The sequence below is a fragment of the Euprymna scolopes genome, chromosome 7 (genome assembly GCF_053919585.1).
Source record: "Euprymna scolopes isolate OS-2025 chromosome 7, ASM5391958v1, whole genome shotgun sequence".
NCBI classification, from domain to species: domain Eukaryota; kingdom Metazoa; phylum Mollusca; class Cephalopoda; order Sepiida; family Sepiolidae; genus Euprymna; species Euprymna scolopes.
In genome coordinates this window covers 65,702,472-65,722,176 of record NC_136488.1, presented here as the reverse complement: position 1 = coordinate 65,722,176, position 19,705 = coordinate 65,702,472, and positions in this window count along the sequence as shown.

The following is a 19,705-nucleotide window of genomic DNA, read 5'->3' as shown; positions in this document are numbered from 1 at the left end:
TATATATATATATATATATATATATATATATATATATATACAGACACACACACACATACACACACACATATATATATATATCATGCCAGCTAGAAGCTGTTTATTGATCAACTTTTATTTTAATCAAAAATACTTGATGAATTTGAATCTTCTGTTCCTCACGATTAACTGTGTATACAGTTCCCACACTGACACAAAACTGTTCACTTATTGTTTCTATATTCAAACAACAGTCTTTATCCATAGAACTCTTTATTTGGCCAATACAATTCTGGTGTTCTGATATTCTTCCTTCTCCGAAACCTCTCCTCATCTCTCACAGACACCCTGCCTTCCTTGACAGTCCAACAATGATGCTCGATTTATTCAAGATGGTCCAAAAGCAGTCTGAAGTATTCCATACGTTCCTGTGGAATTTTTCCAAGTTAAATACATAATTTTATTGCATATCGTTCTTCTGAACATCCAGCTGATATTTTTGAAATTCACCCGCTGTGACAATCAGGCTTTAGTAGAGTGTTTTCCTATTCCTCGTGTAGATATTTATTTGAATCTGAAATCATAAAAATTAGTAAGTCATCTCATTAGATGTATAGCAATATTACATTTTCAAGAGTCTACTACAATTTTAAATTCTTCCACAAAATGTCTGGAAACTTATTGAAGTCGTATATATATATATATATATATATATATATATATATATATATATATTAGTGTTAGAAAGATTAATCAGAATCAGTAATCGGTAAAAAGGCAGAACATTTTTAGCATCAGAATCGGTATCGAAGCTGAAAATTTTTAGTAGCCTTCTATGAATGCCATAGAAAAGTCACTTCTGATAATTTTAAAATGTGCAAATGAAGGAATGATTTGCGGACATTTTAAAAAAATCCATTTCCTTTATCATAAATTGAACTCATTAATAAGAAAATTTTTTTAAAAAATCGTGAGGTACACCCGGCATTGAACAGGTGATCATTTTATCTGTAGTTGAACGCTCTACCACTGAGCTATATCTCCAGATGACAATACACCAATTTGTTAGTGGAAGGAACTCACGCACACAAAGTGACTTTTATATTCCAGTAGAATATATATATATATATATATATTAAGGGATTATATATTAAGGGGTAAAGATACATAGGAATTTTATTGCATTATCAGTTCAAAAAGGGTTTAATAACGGGAAAAATAAAGTGTAGAACCTTATTCTGCCATCGTATTTCAAAGCTAAATGCTTCTCGTCAGAAGAGAAAAGGCCGACATTATACAAAAAATAAGGATAAAAAGATAATACTGACTTCAAATACATTTAGATTATGAATGAAAACAAAATAATAAAATGGAAACAAAAATCAGGGAATAGTGCTTCGAAATGCCATGGCTTATAGAGGAGTCAAACCCGTTATTTTCTTCTTTTTTACCTGATTGAATATATAATACAAATGTACCTGTGAAACTGCACCCCTTATCTTTTTATCTTATTCTATAATTTACTTTCATTAATCGGGTAGAGCTTTTTCTATCCGGATAGGTTTGTTGTATTTGAAATTTATTTCCGTATATATATATATATATATATATATATATATATATATATATATATATATATATATATATATATATATATATATATCTGTTTTTGTGTGCGTTGAATAAAGATCACGTGTACAAAGTCCCGAAAAGGTCAAACGTCAAAGCAAAAATGTATGTAACATTTCAAAGAGCAATTAAAATAATACATTTCTAAGGCCATGGATAAACAAGGCAGTGAAGCTGGCGGTCATCTAATGTTATAGAAGCACGGTCAAAAGGTCACAGTCGATTACATAACAGTAACTTGAATTGAGTTGAATTTAGTTATTTTTCTATTTTGGCGAGCAGAGGCGAGCCAGTGACTGAATTTAACAGTGTACGCCTTCCTCCTAACTAAACATACCGGTATATCATCTGACCGGACGTTCGCCACAAACACAATGACTCTTTCGTATATTTTATAAACTAAAGTGTTGCCATACTTCCAAGTACAGCGTAAAAGAACGAGATGGAGAGAAAGAGGGGAGAGAAAATGAGAGAGTAGAGATATACTTCTCTTCCGCCTGGAGAGGAGTTTGCGAGTAAAAAACATACCAAACTTGATCATTTCAAATATGTAGAGGCAGCGAGAAAGCAAATAAAAAGTCAAACCATTTACTTCCTTTGAAACGCATCTGACAAGAAATGCCCGACTCAAAATAAGAGTTTAGCGTGTTATTGACTTTAGGTCACCAAAAATAAGAACAATAATTTATTTATGTACATTAAATCACCTACGGAATTTTAAGATTTAATATGATTATTTGTGTGAATACCGAGGAAAAATAAACCATAATTATGAACATCTAAGGTTAGTACTCTTATTCATAACTAGCAGGCCCTGTGTTATGCTGCTGCCTGTGGTTATTTAAAAAGAAAGATAATTTAAATATTATGTATTCCTTTTTATAAATATATACTAAAAAGTAATTTTTGTGTTTACATGTATATATACACATCCCTAAATGTTATTTTTTACTTTTATTTCATCGCTATTAGATATTTGAGTCTCGTAAATTAATGCAAATGTATTCTTTAATATTAAGTTTGGTCCCGTGATGTCAAAATAACACTGTGCCACACATTTGAATTGAAAAAAAAGTACAAGACATATAAGACCTGTTTCGGTGTAAGAAAAGTATGCTGATTCCAAATCTGACATTTATTTCTCTGGATTAGGTACCATTTTCATGTACTTTATTATTAATTATTTTGAAAAAAAAAAACACCGAATTCACCAGTTTAAACAACATTTGTCCTCTTAACTCTCTTGTGTAGAGTGTCATCATCCTTTTTTAAATTCCAGCAGTAGTCTGCCAACATACCAGTGTTCCATTTTCCTTTAAAATGTTTTTCTATTAATGAAATATCTTGAGGGAACATTCGCCGTGTTCATCACTCACATGGCCAAGATTCTCAGCAAAAGAATCCAAATGAGAGTGGAGCACATGAACTTTTAGAGACATGTTACATCCCATATCATGAAAATGATGCAATAGATCATTCACAACTTGCACATAGTCTTCTGAACGATGTTTTCCCAGGAAGTTATCACAAACTCTCTTGAATGACTCAAAGGCACATTTTTCTTTTCTCGTGAGATGTGTGTTAAAAGTTTCATCAACAACAATTTTTCGAATTTGGGGACCTATGAAGATACCTTCTTTTATTTTAGCTCGACTTAATGAAGGAAACTTTTCTGCAAGATATGCAAATGCCAAGGAATCCTTGTCTAGTGCTTTCACAAACTGCTTGAACAAACCGAGTTTAATATGCAAAGGTGGTAAATGGATTCTATCACTTTGCAGAAGTGGTTTGTGTTTGATGTTATGTTTTCCTTGCTCAATTTCATCTCTAGCAGGCCAGTGCTTGCGTGCATAGTGTTCAGCTCTTGCTCTAGAGTCCCATAAGCACAAGAAGCAACAAAATTTAGTATAGCCTGGCTGAAGGCCAGTGAGTATGGCTATAACCTTGAAATCTGCACAAACATGCCATTTATGGACTTCATAATGTATGCTTGCTAAAATTGTTTTTAAATTTTCATATGATTCTTTCATGGTTGTGCTGTAAGCTATAGGAACAGATGGCAGGGTGTTCCCATTGTGAAGCAAAACAGCTTTTATGCTTTCCTTAGATGCATCTAAGAAAAGTCGCCAGCTGGTGTTATCATATTGTATTTCCAGCTGTTCAAAAAGTCCAACAATGTCATTGCAGAAGCATAAATCATCTGTCAAAGTGAACAAAACATGCAAGTTTTGTGCACGTTTTCTGTACAATGTTATTTTCACACCTTTTCTAAGAAGATTTTGTTCTTTAAGCCTTGATGCAAGAAGTTCACTTTTGTCTTTGGTTAAATAAAGATCTCTGCATAAGTCATTTAGAGCATCTTGAGAAAATAGTATTGGTTTATTATTGCTTTCTGAATTAGAAAATTCTACTGTTTCATCACTGTAATGTTCATCCCCACTGCTTGAACTCCACATTTCCTGATCAGGGGGTTTTGGTACAGGTAATTCTTTTTAGTGCTCAACTGGGCGCATTGCTGATTGCAAATTTGGGTAAACAATGTGTTTCTTCTTTTTTTTTTGCTGTTGTACAGCCCGTATAGTCTTGCTGACAAAAATAGCAATCATTAGAATGATCTTTCTGCTCTCGCCAAATCATTGGCACACCAAACTTCATGTGAACATTCTTTTTTGCATACCATGCGCTCAATGTTTTCACACATGTAAGGCAACAGGCATGAGGAGCCCATGACTTGTTTTGGTCTCCTATATCAAAATGAAAGTACGCCTTGTAAAATTTCTTGATATGGCTGGTAATGCTGCGCCTTTCTTTAGCAAATGTTAATTCGCCACATATGTAGCAGAATTTGCTTGGATCATTTTTGCACTGTCTTGAAGTCATCGTCAAAGCCTCTACTGCATCTAAAGAATAAAGACAAGAAAAAAAGTAAATTGTTTTATAAAGAAAAATAAGGATTCCATAATGTGAACATGTTAAGCCATTATAAACGCCCACTAGCAAGTTATTAGATTCTTTCGTACAAAAAGTAAAGGGTTGATAAAATTTAATTTCTATTTTTTGCATTTAATTTAGTAATTTAGTAAATTTTCAGAAAAGAATGTATAAAATGCCCCTTTATGTTTAAAACATTAAAATACACAATAATCCGGTCTTTATTGTAGGTTTTAGTTAAAAAATACTTTATTAAATGGATATCTATTTTTAACCCTCAGATTTTTCCCGTGCCCTACAAATAAGGTTCTGAGGAAGGTTTTAGCTTCTTTTCCTTGATTTTTTTAGCCTACATTAAAAATGCCTTTCTTGACGAATACCATGGCTTTTCGGAAGGTGGTGAACACCAAACCATGTGCTACAGCATTATCTTTTACTTTTGAAAAAATTAGCCCTGGGTCTAGAAAATATTATGCTAACCAAGCTAGCTCTGTCATCTAGCTCTCTTAAATCTGGAAAAATAGCTCATTTCGGCTGACTTTAGCAAATAAATGATTCAAATAAATGATTTAACAAATAATGTACATAATATGTGTATATTAAACTGTGTCTTTCTCTTAATATTTATAATTTAATACACATAATATGTGACTGCAAAGTCGTTAGTAACCCATTTTTGACGTTTTTACTGAAATTTACGACTGTGGCAATTTTGCACAAATTATACCTAATTCAACAAAAAGAAAGCCAGAAATAAAATTTCCACGTTACTAGGTATACAAAAATTGCTGCAGATATCCTGTACTTTTTTTAGTGTTGCACAGTGTAATTAGGTGATTATTAGAAAAAAGTCTTTACATTGTACGGGTAGGGACCTAATTAAAAATTTTGTAATTTCATGTATCTAATTAACACAACTACTGTTCCAAATTGGAAACCCCTTAAAAAATAAAATTTTCGTATCTTACCCACTTCCCCCCGCTGAAATTTTTAACAAAGGCAAGAAAAATTACTTTTATACTTGTTCAATTTGTAATGCTATATAGAAATGTACTGAACACAACTAAAAAAGCAAAAGAAGTTGCACCCCTACCCCCGATTGTAAATTCTGACTATCACACGAACCCATCTACAAAATAGACTCAAAATCTAGTAACGGTTTAACTGATTAAAAAGGAGTTAAAATAAGGAAGTTGAAAGGGTTATACATTGTTGTAGACCATTTAAAAACTCATTCATAATAGAGGACGGGTTGGCGCCTAATTAAAAATTAAAAAGTAAAAATCTGGTACGGTTCAACAATTAAAAAAAGAATTTAAAAAGAGTAAATTAAAAAGAGGTAATAAATAGTTGTTAATTATTTAAAAACCCACCTAACAATCCGATGGGCATAACTAGAATAAACGATGAAACGTAAGTTAACCTGCAAATTGTAAACCCCTTAAAAATCTAGTGTTAGTATCTCACTAAGTTCCCCTTAAAAACGTTACCAAAGGCAAGATGAGGTAGACTTCTACTTGTTTATTTTGTACTTTCATGTAATAATCTACTGAACACAAGTACTAATAAAAAGCAAAAAAGGATGAAAATTTCCCTCAAAACCGTTATGTTTGACTATCGAAAGCCCCCCCCCCCCACCTCCTCCACCCATAAACTGGCGGAAATCTAGTACGGTTCAACTACCGGAAAAAGATGTGCAAATAAGAAAGAAGGAAGTAAAAAAAAAAAAGTAACAAGTAGTTGTTGATTAGATTCCTATATCAAATGGACATTATGAGAGCACGTTAAAAAAAAAACAAAACGTTATTATATAAAGGTGTATCTTAGATAAACGATGTGTGCTTCCACCTAACAATTTATGAAATAAAATAGGACAAACAAAAATAGTGTAATAAACAGAAATAACACATAAATGTAATTCAACGTAAGCATCTCATAAAAGTAAAAGAAGCAATGCATTCTGTTGGAAACGAATACATTCGGTGCTGGACGTATGCTATGTGTGTTTGTAGAAGGTCACGAACGGAATCTTTGCGTATTGTGTATTGTTCAGGACTATTTTTTAAGCTGATTTGAGAGTATTACGATCACTGAAAACAATAGGAAATATACAAGATAATGAAGATCCTAATATCATAAGAACTACTGCCCGGCGCAAAATTTAATCCATATAAGTCAACATTTTTATGTTGGGTTTGTTTTTCTTGTATAATTTACTCGTGGGTTATAAATTAAAAAATTATTCGATCCAGCTCTAGAATTGAGGGCGAAGCCTCTCATCTGTCTTCTCATTTTTTTTTAAAACTTTTAATCGTGAATATGAAAACATACCTTCCTTTCATAGGAAATCTCCATTCAGTCCCGAAAGACAATGGGTACTCCCTGTAAGGGTAGCTGCGTGGGAAATTGTAACGCAAATGATGCACAATCCCCGACCACACCTCTCCTGAATCGGCATTGCTTGAATGCAGTGCATAGAAGAATCCCATGACGAATAGAAATAATGCCGAGATAAGCGGAGAGCACATACAAGACCTGGAATTCCCGAATGGTCACTCATTTTAGTACTAACCAGTATCAACGTTTCTTAACTTGTGCTGACGTGATTATGCCGTAATAACTAATTATGTACAAAATAATTCCACACGCACTTTAATTACCCGATAAAAATGAAACCAAAATACAAATATTAATAAAATAACATTTAATGCAGGTGATAATATATTAAACGTATTTAGCAGTAAAAAACATAAGTAAATAATAAACCAAAAAAATAAAATATAATTACAATATCCTTCTTTACTTATCCTTCTTTACCTGCCACAAAATTTGAAAAAGAATATAAAACCAAACGAACGAAGCATCTTCTAAAATACTCCTGAGGACGATCACGAAAACACTCGAGAAATGGCCAAGACGGTGTCGGAATACACGATTTATCGGGTGAGATCAAAAGAATTGCACCTCATTTCAAGAAAATCACTAGTAAAGATATATATATATATATATATATATATATAATAAAATAAAAGATAAAATAAAAGTTACAATAAGTTTACTAAGGTAATCAAAATGGTAAACTTAAAATATATTATAAATATTAAAGAGTTAATATTTACAAGTAAAATAAACTCAGCCAGATTTAAAAAGCTCAATAAAACCGAACATTTAACATGTATTATAATTCATTTGTTCATATATATATATATATATATATATATATATATATATATATATATATATATATATATATACATATCTTATTGAACACCTACCTTTACAACGAATTAAAAAAAATATAAATACACCAAGCCTTACAGGAAAAGAAAAGGAAGTGTAAAACAACAAAAAATGCTCCTGACGATAATAGGATGCACCGATAGAAAGCGCTTGAGAAGAATATCGCAGAACTGCAACTTTTGGACGCCATTCTATATATATGCCTGTCGAAAAAAGACCGCTCAGCAAACTGAAAAATTTTTCAGAAAGATCAGAAAATGTAATAACTCTATCGTGTTCAATCAGGCAAGTCTAAATAATGGCAATATATATATATATATATATATATATATATATATATATATATATATATATATATATATATGAACAAATGATTAATAAAATATGTTAAAAGACATCTTGAAAAAGAGTTAAAAACATATTTAATTTTAAAAAAGGAAGCACAAGAGAAGTGGATAGTCCTATATTATATATATATATATATATATATATATATATATATATATATATATATATATATATATATAGTGTATGTGTGTGTGGGGGTTATGTGTCTGTACGGCTAAATAATAAATAAATAAATATATATATATATATGTACACACACACACACACACATATATATATATATCATCCCTTACTTCTTTGTACTTTGCCGTGTTTTATTTATATTTTATAATTTATTCATAGAAAACCGATAGTCAGAACATTACAATTAAATAAAAATGTCTGCATTTTATTAAAGTTAACACCTTTATACAGCCTAATTTTACAAGTTTTTTCTAACTGTAAAAGCTCGATGTGTGAAATAAACAGAGGTTCCGTTATAATACAAAGGTTCATTCGAAATGCATGTTTCTATTTAAAACACAATTTAATTAGGATATCTAACTTTTGACTTCTAAACCTTAATTCAAGTCATTATATAAAAATAATTTCATAAAGTCAACAGTGGATACTCTACAGTGGAATGTAAACTACATCATATTGTAGATTAAATCATTGCGTGGAGGCATGGAAAGCTGACTCTAGGTGTACCATCGAGGATTCCTGAATAGATCAGGCAATCAATAAATTTAATTGACGAATGAATGATTCAACCAATTTCGATGAGAATAAAAATATTAGAAGTGTAGAACATTAGTTGATCCTCATTCAATCATGGCAAATGTCAGGTCCCCCCGCTCATATATATATATATATATATATATATATATATATATATATATATATATATATGCATATATATATATATACATTTAAAGGAGATTAGAACAATAGTCTAAAGAGCAGAGTGTATTTTAATGTAATAGTAAAATTACTAATTTAATTAAAATACAGGGAAAGAAAAAGTGCTCATTGTGATTTAGAAATATAATAAGCTCGATAGGTAAATATCCTAGAGCTAATTTAATATTCAGTAATGTAATTGATGATTTAAAATTCAAATTAGAATTAAATTAAAAATCCGTTTCACAAGAAGGAACAACAACAAAATCAATAATTTGTACGATCGTTTCGGAAAACAATGTTTTTATCATGTAGACATTAAGCCACGGACAATAATTTTTACATATAGTATTTTTAACAAACAAGGTTTCCTCATCAGCAAAGTATTGGGAAGTTTTTTTAATATATGTAAAAGACACCATAAATAAAGCTATCATTAAAAGTATAGGCAGATGTATCTGGAAAAAAGTAAAATAAAGATATGCATTTACTTGATAAGAAAATTAATATGGGTTAAAGATAGAAATAAAATAGAATAGAATTATAAATCTGAATTTGGTTTAAATATAATATTATAATAATATATTTCTAATAAAATTCATAGACACACACACACATATATATGCATATATATACATATATATATACATACATATATATATACATACATATATATAAAAATATATATATAATCATTTACCTTTTAATTCTTCGCCGTTTGAAATCAGCAATTAAGGTCAAAGCATTCATATGGATGTTTATTGTAGCTATACAACTTATGAAATGATAAATTTTCAAAAAGAACGCTAATGGAATATTTTATATCGGTTGGCATACGTTTGATTAAAGCGCTAAATTTAAAACTGAAGAAAGAAAGGGGAAGATACTCTTATTTCGTTAATTAAACAATACAAGAGAGATAATTAGTGTTTAACTTAATTTATTAAGGAATAATAAATCAAGCAAACAATATATTATAATCTATTTTGAAATTATTGAATTTAATATTTGATAATTTATTTATTTATTGAAATTAAAAAATATATCATAGGTTAAGGTTAAGAATATATTTTAATAATATATAATAATGGTCGATATATCAGATCAATTAATAATAACAATAATATTAGTGATCAAAATTTTTTATTAATAAGCATGTCAAGTTATGGTTTAATTTTAATATTGAATATTAATAAGTAACATTTTTAATGATTTAAGGTGGTTTATATTTATTAAATTTAAACCAACGTTTATGACTGCATGCGAAAATAAGTTCTTCTCTTGAATTTAATAGGGTGGTTCTATTTTTTATATCTTCATATTTTAAAATTTTTAGGGTCTCTTTTGTACACAGTGCACAGAATTTATATCCTGGTTTGTATGCTTTGTAAGACCCTATTATTTGCCATTTCAAATTGAAAGAAATATTGTTATCCTTGAGTCGCCAAATATGCTTGGATAGGGTAGTTTGGTTCAACAGGGAGTGATTTTTAAATGAATATGTGTGCGTTGAAATTCTATGTTTTATCAAGCCAGATGTGGAACATAAAAAATATTGCCTCTTGTTTAGTGTAATTATTTTCCGGTAGATTATGTGTTGGATTATTATATGGTGGGTTGGTTTGTATTTGATTGGCAGATTGGTTAAAGTTGGTGTCATTATTTAATCGGGTGGTTGAGTTATGGTTGCTATTAAATTCATTTAGATTTGGGGTTTTTGATACTGTGCAGCTATGAGCCTTGTAGGGGACATTTATGTTTTCTTCTACAGTTACAGCCTGATACACACAGTTCCCTACAACCGGGACCTCCTTCAGTAGTTCCAAGCTCACATTAATGTAGAAATTTATATCCGAGTGTAGAACAATGTATAGCACAATCTTTAGTAGTAGTAGTAGTATATATATATATATATATATATATATAAAGAGAGAGAGAGAGAGAGAGAGAGAGAGGGTTAAACTGAAATAGGAAAAACAAAAATTATTTATATAGTCATCCAAATTTTGTTTTTATTTCAGGAATTTATCGGGATGTTTAATTTAATGAAATAAAATACAAATATAATATTTGAAATTTGGTGCGTAAGATATATTTTGAACCACGTACAGTTTTTAGTAAAATAGTTTGGAGTCATAGGGGAGAACTAGGCAAGTGAGCACGGAAGATATCGTCTCCGCGTTTATAAGCTGGGTGGAACGCGACCTTAGCATCATGTAGAACTTGCAACATCTTTCAACTTCAACAGGAAGTGTAGAATAAATTTTATATGAAATGAAGTTGGTATTTCGCGTTCTTTCGAAGGGAGACATTTTCTTCGGGACAAAACTGTTATTTCTTGTTGTCAAAGACCTACGTACTTTTGTTTGTTATTGTGTGAAGAGAGTTATGGAAACACCCACACATGAATACAACTAAGAGGAACATTATAAACACAAGGTGATCAAACATATGCAATTATAAAGATAAACACGGTCATAAATATGTATACACGGTACACGTAATTATATAAAAGTTACACACATTTTATGGACATTCACACACACACACTATATATATATATATATATATATATATATATATATATATCAGGCCTTTATATAAAACCACCCCCGCAATATATATATATATATGTGTGTGTGTGTGTGTGTGTATGTATGTGTGTGTGTGTCTGTGTCTGTGTGTCTTTATGCGTTTGTGTGTGCGAAAGAGTTATATTGAGAAAGTGTGTATGCATGGTAAGTTTAAACAGATGAACATGTATGACAGTAGAGAATAAGTAGAAAGAAACATGCTATACACACACACGCACACACACACATATATATATGTATATATATATATATATATAGAGAGAGAGAGAGAGAGAGAGAGAGAGAGATAAAGAGAGAGAGATAGGGGAGAGACATACAAAGAGACAGAGAGACAGCGAGAGAAGTGGGGAAGGAGTGAAAAAAAGGAAGTGGTTTTTGAACAAAGTTTTCAGTGATGATCTCGCAGAAAAGGCTACCAGATGGTATGAATTAAACTGTACGTTATTCGTTCCCCACCAATGTTAAGTAAGAGTATCCAATAACAAAGGTGTTGTTATTATTATAACCTGGCGATCACTACTCTCTATTTAACCGTTACCCCTTGTTTAACCTCCCCTTCTACTCCCCACCTTCTCCCATCATCTCCTTTCGTCGACATCTTTTTCTTTTCATTTATCTCTTTCTTCTTCTTCTTCTTCTTCCCCGCCCCCCTCCTCGTAATATTTATTCTTTCTTTTCTTAGTCTCGAACAAGGCATGTTGCCAATGTGATGTAAGTGGCTACTGCGATAGAGGCAGGTTTACAGGAAGCAGTCTATGAGTTGTTAAGCAAGATGCTTGTTCACATTATATTTAAATTTCTTTATGTTGGTATAGTTAAATGGAATAGGAAGCAGAGGGAGAATTACTAAGACAAACCTTCCTTGGAAAGAAACTCTTAGAGTAGAACATTTTCAGGCACTTAAGAGATTTATCCAACTTCCATGGCGGGAAGACTTGAAAAACCTACACCCTAGAGGTAGAGCACTATGTCCTGCAAAAAATGCCTGAGCATTCGGAGGATCTCAGGCGATTAATAATAAACTAAATCCCTCTGAAAGAGTAGATAGGCGAAGACTGCTCTTAGAACTGGATAAAACAATGTTTTATCTAACAGAGAACAAGTTACTGCAAGAATGGTCTCTTAGCTGAAAAATCTTGAGTGATGAATACATTTTCCTGCTAGTCTGGTGTTTCGAAAGTATTTTCTTTGTCGAGGTACAAATGCAGTGAATTCATCAGATAAAATTCCGTGGAAGTACTTATCAAGCAAGCACAAGGATACAACATGGCGGCGACATAGCAAAGACCGGAGTTTAACAAAGTGCTAGGTCTATTAGGAAAAAAAAATGTTAAGTTTTGACCAAGATACAGATGCTAGTGGCTGGTGTCGATAGGGGAACAATATTTGATGCGTGAGTGAAGGGTGGCTTTATAAAGATATAGACCACTAACCAGTGAGAAAAGTATTCTTGCGCGACTTTTTTGCAGCAAACTTGGCAGTATGTTCGTTTTCTGTTTCTAATTTTCTACGAAACTCGTGTGCTTTTTCCTGTCTTTCGCGCTCTCACCTTCTCTCTCTCTCTCTCTCTCTCTCTCTCTCTTTTGCTCTTTTTTGCACTTCTCAAATATTAGAAGCTGAATGACTAATATGAGGCGATTATATAAACACACTTCATATCATTTATGATGTTACGATATTTTATCTGTTTCATTCCAATTTCTTGGGCATGGAAAAAGGATTCGAGCACATCATCTCGATTGAGCAGTTCACACCGATACGTATCTCAGAAGTGAGCGTATCTATCTATCTATCTATCTATCTATCTATCTATCTATCTATTTGTAACGTTGAATCTTTTTCTTGCTCTGATACTGATATTACTACTACGTTTTTCTATTAAATAAAATATGAAAAAGAACTTTTTACTATACTAAGACACGGATATGCAAGGTACTTCATGAAGGTTAAGTAATTTCATTTTGTTTAAAACAAACGTTCATTAATTAATTATTCATTTTTTTCGGGTTTATTATTTGATGATTTATTTTATTTAAGCACGAGTAATTCTTTTGATGCAAAACTGTCTACATCGGACGTAACTGCGTAGAATTTACAATAGAACATTCTAGCACATGTACATTTTATATATGTAAATTGTCTGTACGCGCGAACAGTCTCTACTAAACTCTTCTCAGAATATTTTGTCTAAAGACTTAGAACTTGATATATAGAGTATTCAGACCTCATAAATATTTTCAATTTGTTTTTTAGCCTGTAAAATAGTTGCTCAGAAGTAAAAATTGAAACAAAGCCAGTAATACTTGAGTTAATCAACTTCCTCCTTATGTTGCGTATATAATGCCCTTGTGTGTATATTTGCGAAACGTCTCTATCAGACTCCTCTCTGAACACTTGGTTTACAGACTTGAAACTTAATAACACTTTAAATTTGTTTATAAAAATATCTTTGTAAAAATAGTTGTCTGTAAAAATAGTTGCTAAGAGATCAAAAATAAAAAAAATTAACTATGGCAGAACTAAATCAACTATCTTCCGAACATGTGTACATAGAAATTTTAAGCTTTAAGTCGCTTTTTGGGGAACTTTTTTTACTGGCCTTTTTTTTTTTTGTAAATAAGGGAAATTTTCGACTCGTTTTTTTAGGGGTGGGGGAAGGTCGATTTGCCTTTTTTAGGGGAAACTTTTTGTTTCTAAAAGTGTCGGCTTAAGTTTGAATTCGAAGCAGTCTAAGATTCTGTAGTACATTTTTAGGACGTGACCCAACGTTTAACCAATAAAACGAAAAATGAAGATCTCTCAAAAATTAATTCCAAAAACAATTAAATGAAATTTTTCGTTATTTTATATTTCTAATGTACCTCCCCCCCAATTAATTTGTCATATTTTAGGGTTCGTTTTGTTTATGAAATTGTTAGGTGAAAGAAGAGACTGGTCTCATAAAATTAAATAAATTTATCGTTATTTTATGTTTCAAATGTAATTCCCCCACCAAAAAATGCATTTGCAATGTTTTGTGCCCCCTCAATCGCCAAGCTTGAAAAAAATTCTACAGGTGACATATCTCGTTGAACTCTTGGTGGCCAAAACGTGGATGCTCATTTTACGATAAATCTATATAAAAAAGTGACCCCCCCTCTAAAATGTATTTTTTTTCAATTTCTTTTCTTTCATAATAGTGCTAAAGGCTGTATAAACGTTTTAGGCAAAAAAATAGTAGATCTTCATTTTTTTTAGGGGTTAAACTACGCTGGGTAACGTCGTAAAAATTTACCTTTTTTTAATTAGAAAGTTAAATTTGTAATCGATCAGATTAACGTGAAAAAAGAAAAAAAGTGTAAATTATGGAAGATGAGGGGAAGTAGATCTTCATTTTTTTCTAGGTGTTAAACGACGCTGGATTTCGTCGTAAAAATTTACCGATTCTGTATAGCTGTTTAAAGAATAATAAAAACAAATAAATAAAATCTTTTCAGTTCATTCGTAACTGTTGTTTTTAATATTAAAAAAAAGAAAATATTTTCTATCTACACGGAATTATTTTTCAAACTAGAAACTTATTGAGATTACCAAATTATTTTAATTGGTAAAGTGTTTGTTTTATATGTTTAAAAGTTTCTAGGAGCTAATAACTCTGGACCAGATGTTTAAAAGGTCGATGTTTGTAAAAATAATTCCAAATATATTATCAATATAATTGTTGTTTAAAGTTGATTAAATAACAATTTTAAATAGAACAATTAAACAATTCTCTCACTAGAAACATTAACTAAGATACCGCTATTTAGCAAAATCTATTTTTCTTAATGTAATATGCAAATCCCTTTAGTGTATATTTTGCAAAAATCATACTATATATAGAAATATATGAAAGAATAAAGTACGAACCTTTTGTATATTAATCAAGTTGTGAACAAACAAACAAACAAACAGACAGGAATACGATATATATATATATATATATATATATATATATATATATATATATATAGAGAGAGAGAGAGAGAGAGAGAGAGACTATCCGTGACCCGTTGGGTCAGTATGTTATATTAGCTATGGAATTCATGTATGTGACGTAAAGAAAACAGTTTTTTTTGACATAACAGAAACATTTCTATGAAAATATATTAAAATGAAAAATCACAGACGGATCATTTAAACATGGAAAAAAATCCTCCCTATTCGTGTAAAGTTAACTCTTTTTCCGAACCTTTTGTATATTAATCAAGTTGTGAACAAACAAACAAACAAACAGACAGGAATACGATATATATATATATATATATATATATATATATATATATATATATATATATATATAGAGAGAGAGAGAGAGAGAGAGAGAGACTATCCGTGACCCGTTGGGTCAGTATGTTATATTAGCTATGGAATTCATGTATGTGACGTAAAGAAAACAGTTTTTTTTGACATAACAGAAACATTTCTATGAAAATATATTAAAATGAAAAATCACAGACGGATCATTTAAACATGAAAAAAAATCCTCCCTATTCGTGTAAAGTTAACTCTTTTTCCGAGCATTCGCTCACAAATCGAAAATTAAACATGATTTTCCTACGAATCGAACGCCGACGAAAGTCATTTAGCAGCAAAAACGCACATGAACCATACGATGAGAAATATAAGAATGAAAAACCCATATTGGAATCCTTCAACCAAGTTATAGAAACTTAAAATCTAAAAAAAATATTAATAAAACGTGAAGCAAAAAAATAAAACCAAAGTCTATAATATAAAGCTAAATGTGTGTGTGTGTATGTGTATGTGTCTGATCACGAATAGGCTTCTATATGGTTGACTATTAAAAAAAAAACTGATTACATATAATGATAGAAGATGTATCGAGACACAGGAATGGGTATGTTTGATCTGGCAGAACGGTGGTTCATTAAAATTGTGGGGTCTGCGTTTGCGCCTGGTCCACAATGTATGGAAATAAAAAAATAAAAATTTAAAAAAAAACGTTTACAAGTGTTTTTGATATAGATGTACATAAGAATACTTTAATAAGTATGTTTTAACTGAAATAGGGATGGTATAAAAAAATGGTGGGGTCTGCGTTCGCACCTGGCCTCCATAGAATTGAAATAGGCGCACACTTTAATAAATTCTTTTCATATCTATCTGCGTAAGCATACTTTGATAATTATGTTTCAGTTTGATGAAATATGATATAATAAAATTATGGGGTGTTCGTTCGCACCTGACGTCCATAGAATGGGAATATATCACAAAGTTTAACAAGGTTTTTTAATATAGATCCACAGAATATAGTGATAAGTGTTTCAGTATGAATAGGCATGGTATAATAAATTATGGGGTTTATCTATTTTATTTTAACTTCCATCATATTTTGCTTTGGTTTTGATACCCCCAAATTCGAACCATCTCTTTACAACCCTTCCTTTTCATAACCTATCATACTTTCATAAAACAGAGTAGGCTGTTTTGAACCCAGTCAACGACGGGTACTTTTGTTAGTAAATAAAATAAAATAAAACTAATTATAACTTATTATTTTTCTTCTTCCTCGTTATTATTTTTCTCCCACCTCGTTATTATTTTTTCTTCTTCCTCGTTATTATTTTTCTTCTTTCTCGTTATTATTTTTCTTCTCCCTCGTTATTATTTTTCTCCTTCCTCGTTATTATTTTTTCCTTCTTCCTCGTTATTATTTTTCTTCTTCCTCGTTATTATTTTTTCTTCTTCCTCGTTATTATTTTTCTTCTTTCTCGTTATTATTTTTCTTCTCCCTCGTTATTATTTTTCTCCTTCCTCGTTATTATTTTTTCCTTCTTCCTCGTTATTATTTTTCTCTTTCCTCGTTATTATTTTTTCTTCTTCCTCGTTATTATTTTTCTTCTTCCTCGTTATGATTTTTTCTTCTTCCTCATTATTATTTTTCTCCTTCCTCGTTATTATTTTTCTTCTTCATCGTTATTATTTTTTCTTCTTCCTCGTTATAATTTTTTTTCTTCCTCATTATTATTTTTCTTCTTCATCGTTATTATTTTTTCTTCTTCCTCGTTATTATTTTTTTCTTCTTCCTCATTATTATTTTTCTTCTTCCTCGTTATTATTTTTCTTCTTCCTCATTATTATTTTTCTTCTTCCTCGTTATTATTTTTCTTCTTTCTCGTTATAATTGTTTCTTCTTCCTCGTTATTATTTTTTCTTCTTCCTCGTTATTATTTTTTTCTTCTTCCTCGTTATTATTTTTTTTCTTTCTCGTTATAATTTTTTCTTCTTCCTCGTTATTATTTTTTTCTTCTTCCTCGTTATTATTTTTTTCTTCTTCATCGTTATTATTTTTTTCTTCTTCATCGTTATTATTTTTTTCTTCTTCCTCATTATTATTTTTTTCTTCTTCATCGTTATTATTTTTTTTCTTTCTCGTTATAATTTTTTCTTCTTCCTCGTTATTATTTTTTTTCTTTCTCGTTAAAATTTTTTCTTCTTCCTCGTTATTATTTTTTTCTTCTTCCTCATTATTATTTTTTTCTTCTTCATCGTTATTATTTTTTTCTTCTTCATCGTTATTATTTTTTTCTTCTTCCTCATTATTATTTTTTTCTTCTTCATCGTTATTATTTTTTTTCTTTCTCGTTATAATTTTTTCTTCTTCCTCGTTATTATTTTTTTTCTTTCTCGTTATAATTTTTTCTTCTTCCTCGTTATTATTTTTTTCTTCTTCCTCGTTATTATTTTTTTCTTCTTCCTCGTTATTATTTTTTCTTCTTCCTCGTTATTATTTTTTTCTTCTTCCTCGTTATTATTTTTTTTCTTTCTCGTTATAATTTTTTCTTCTTCCTCGTTATTATTTTTTTCTTCTTCCTCATTATTATTTTTTTCTTCTTCATCGTTATTATTTTTTTCTTCTTCCTCGTTATTATGTTTTTTTCTTCCTCGTTATAATTTTTTCTTCTTCCTCGTTATAATTTTTCTTCTTTCTCGTTATAATTTTTCTTCTTTCTCGTTATAATTTTCTCTTCTTCCTCGTTATTATTTTTTTTTCTTCCTCGTTATTATTTTTTCTTCTCCCTCGTTATTATTTTTTTTTCTCCCTCGTTATTATTTTCTTCTTCCTCGTTATTATGTTTTTTTCTTCCTCGTTATAATTTTTCTTCTTCCTCGTTATTATTTTTTTTTCTTCCTCGTTATTATTTGTTTCTTCTTCCTCGTTATAATTTTTCTTCTTTCTCGTTATAATTTTCTCTTCTTCCTGGTTATTATTTTTTTTTCTTCCTCGTTATTATTTTTCTTCCCCCTCGTTATTATTTTTTTTCTCCCTCGTTATTATTTTCTTCTTCCTCGTTATTATGTTTTTTTCTTCCTCGTTATAATTTTTCTTCTTTCTCGTTATAATTTTCTCTTCTTCCTCGTTATTATTGGTTCGTCTTCCTCGTCGTGCCTTTGCCTCGTCTTCTTTTTCATGTTTTTTTACACCTATTTCTTTATCCCCCCCAGTTCCTCCATACTTCTACTGTTACTCCTGTGTTTTTCTATATCCGCTACACTTCGTTTCATCGTCTCTTTTTTCTACCTTTTCCCCACTCTTCTTTCGTTCTATTACTCTTTAACTAACTTCTCTTTTTTTTTCATTTACTCCTTTTTCTAGTACTTATTCATCCTCTATGTACTCGTTGTTTCTTTTACTACCATATTTTATATTCCGTCTTCCCGATCTTCTTCTTCTTCTTTTTCCTCCTCTTTCTTCCATTTTCTCATCCAATTCACATTAAGTTCATATTCGTTGATTTACGCATTTTCCTATCCATAATTTTTATTTTGACCTCCTCGTTGTCTTCTTCTTCTTCTTCTTCTTCTTCTTCTTCTTCTTTTTCTTCTTCGTTTTGCATTAATTCCTTTTACTCTACATACCAAAATCTAACCGCCCCTTGAGGAATTTAAGCGACAATTACTACGGAATGTAAAGGCGCGTCTATCCCTTATCTCCGAATCACACCAAAAACATGGGGTTTTCAGGACCCTCCCTTCTCACGCGCTACCACCGACCCCACTTCACACGACCCCTTTTCCTGAACCCGCGTAAAAGCCTGTCTACCTTATATATATATATA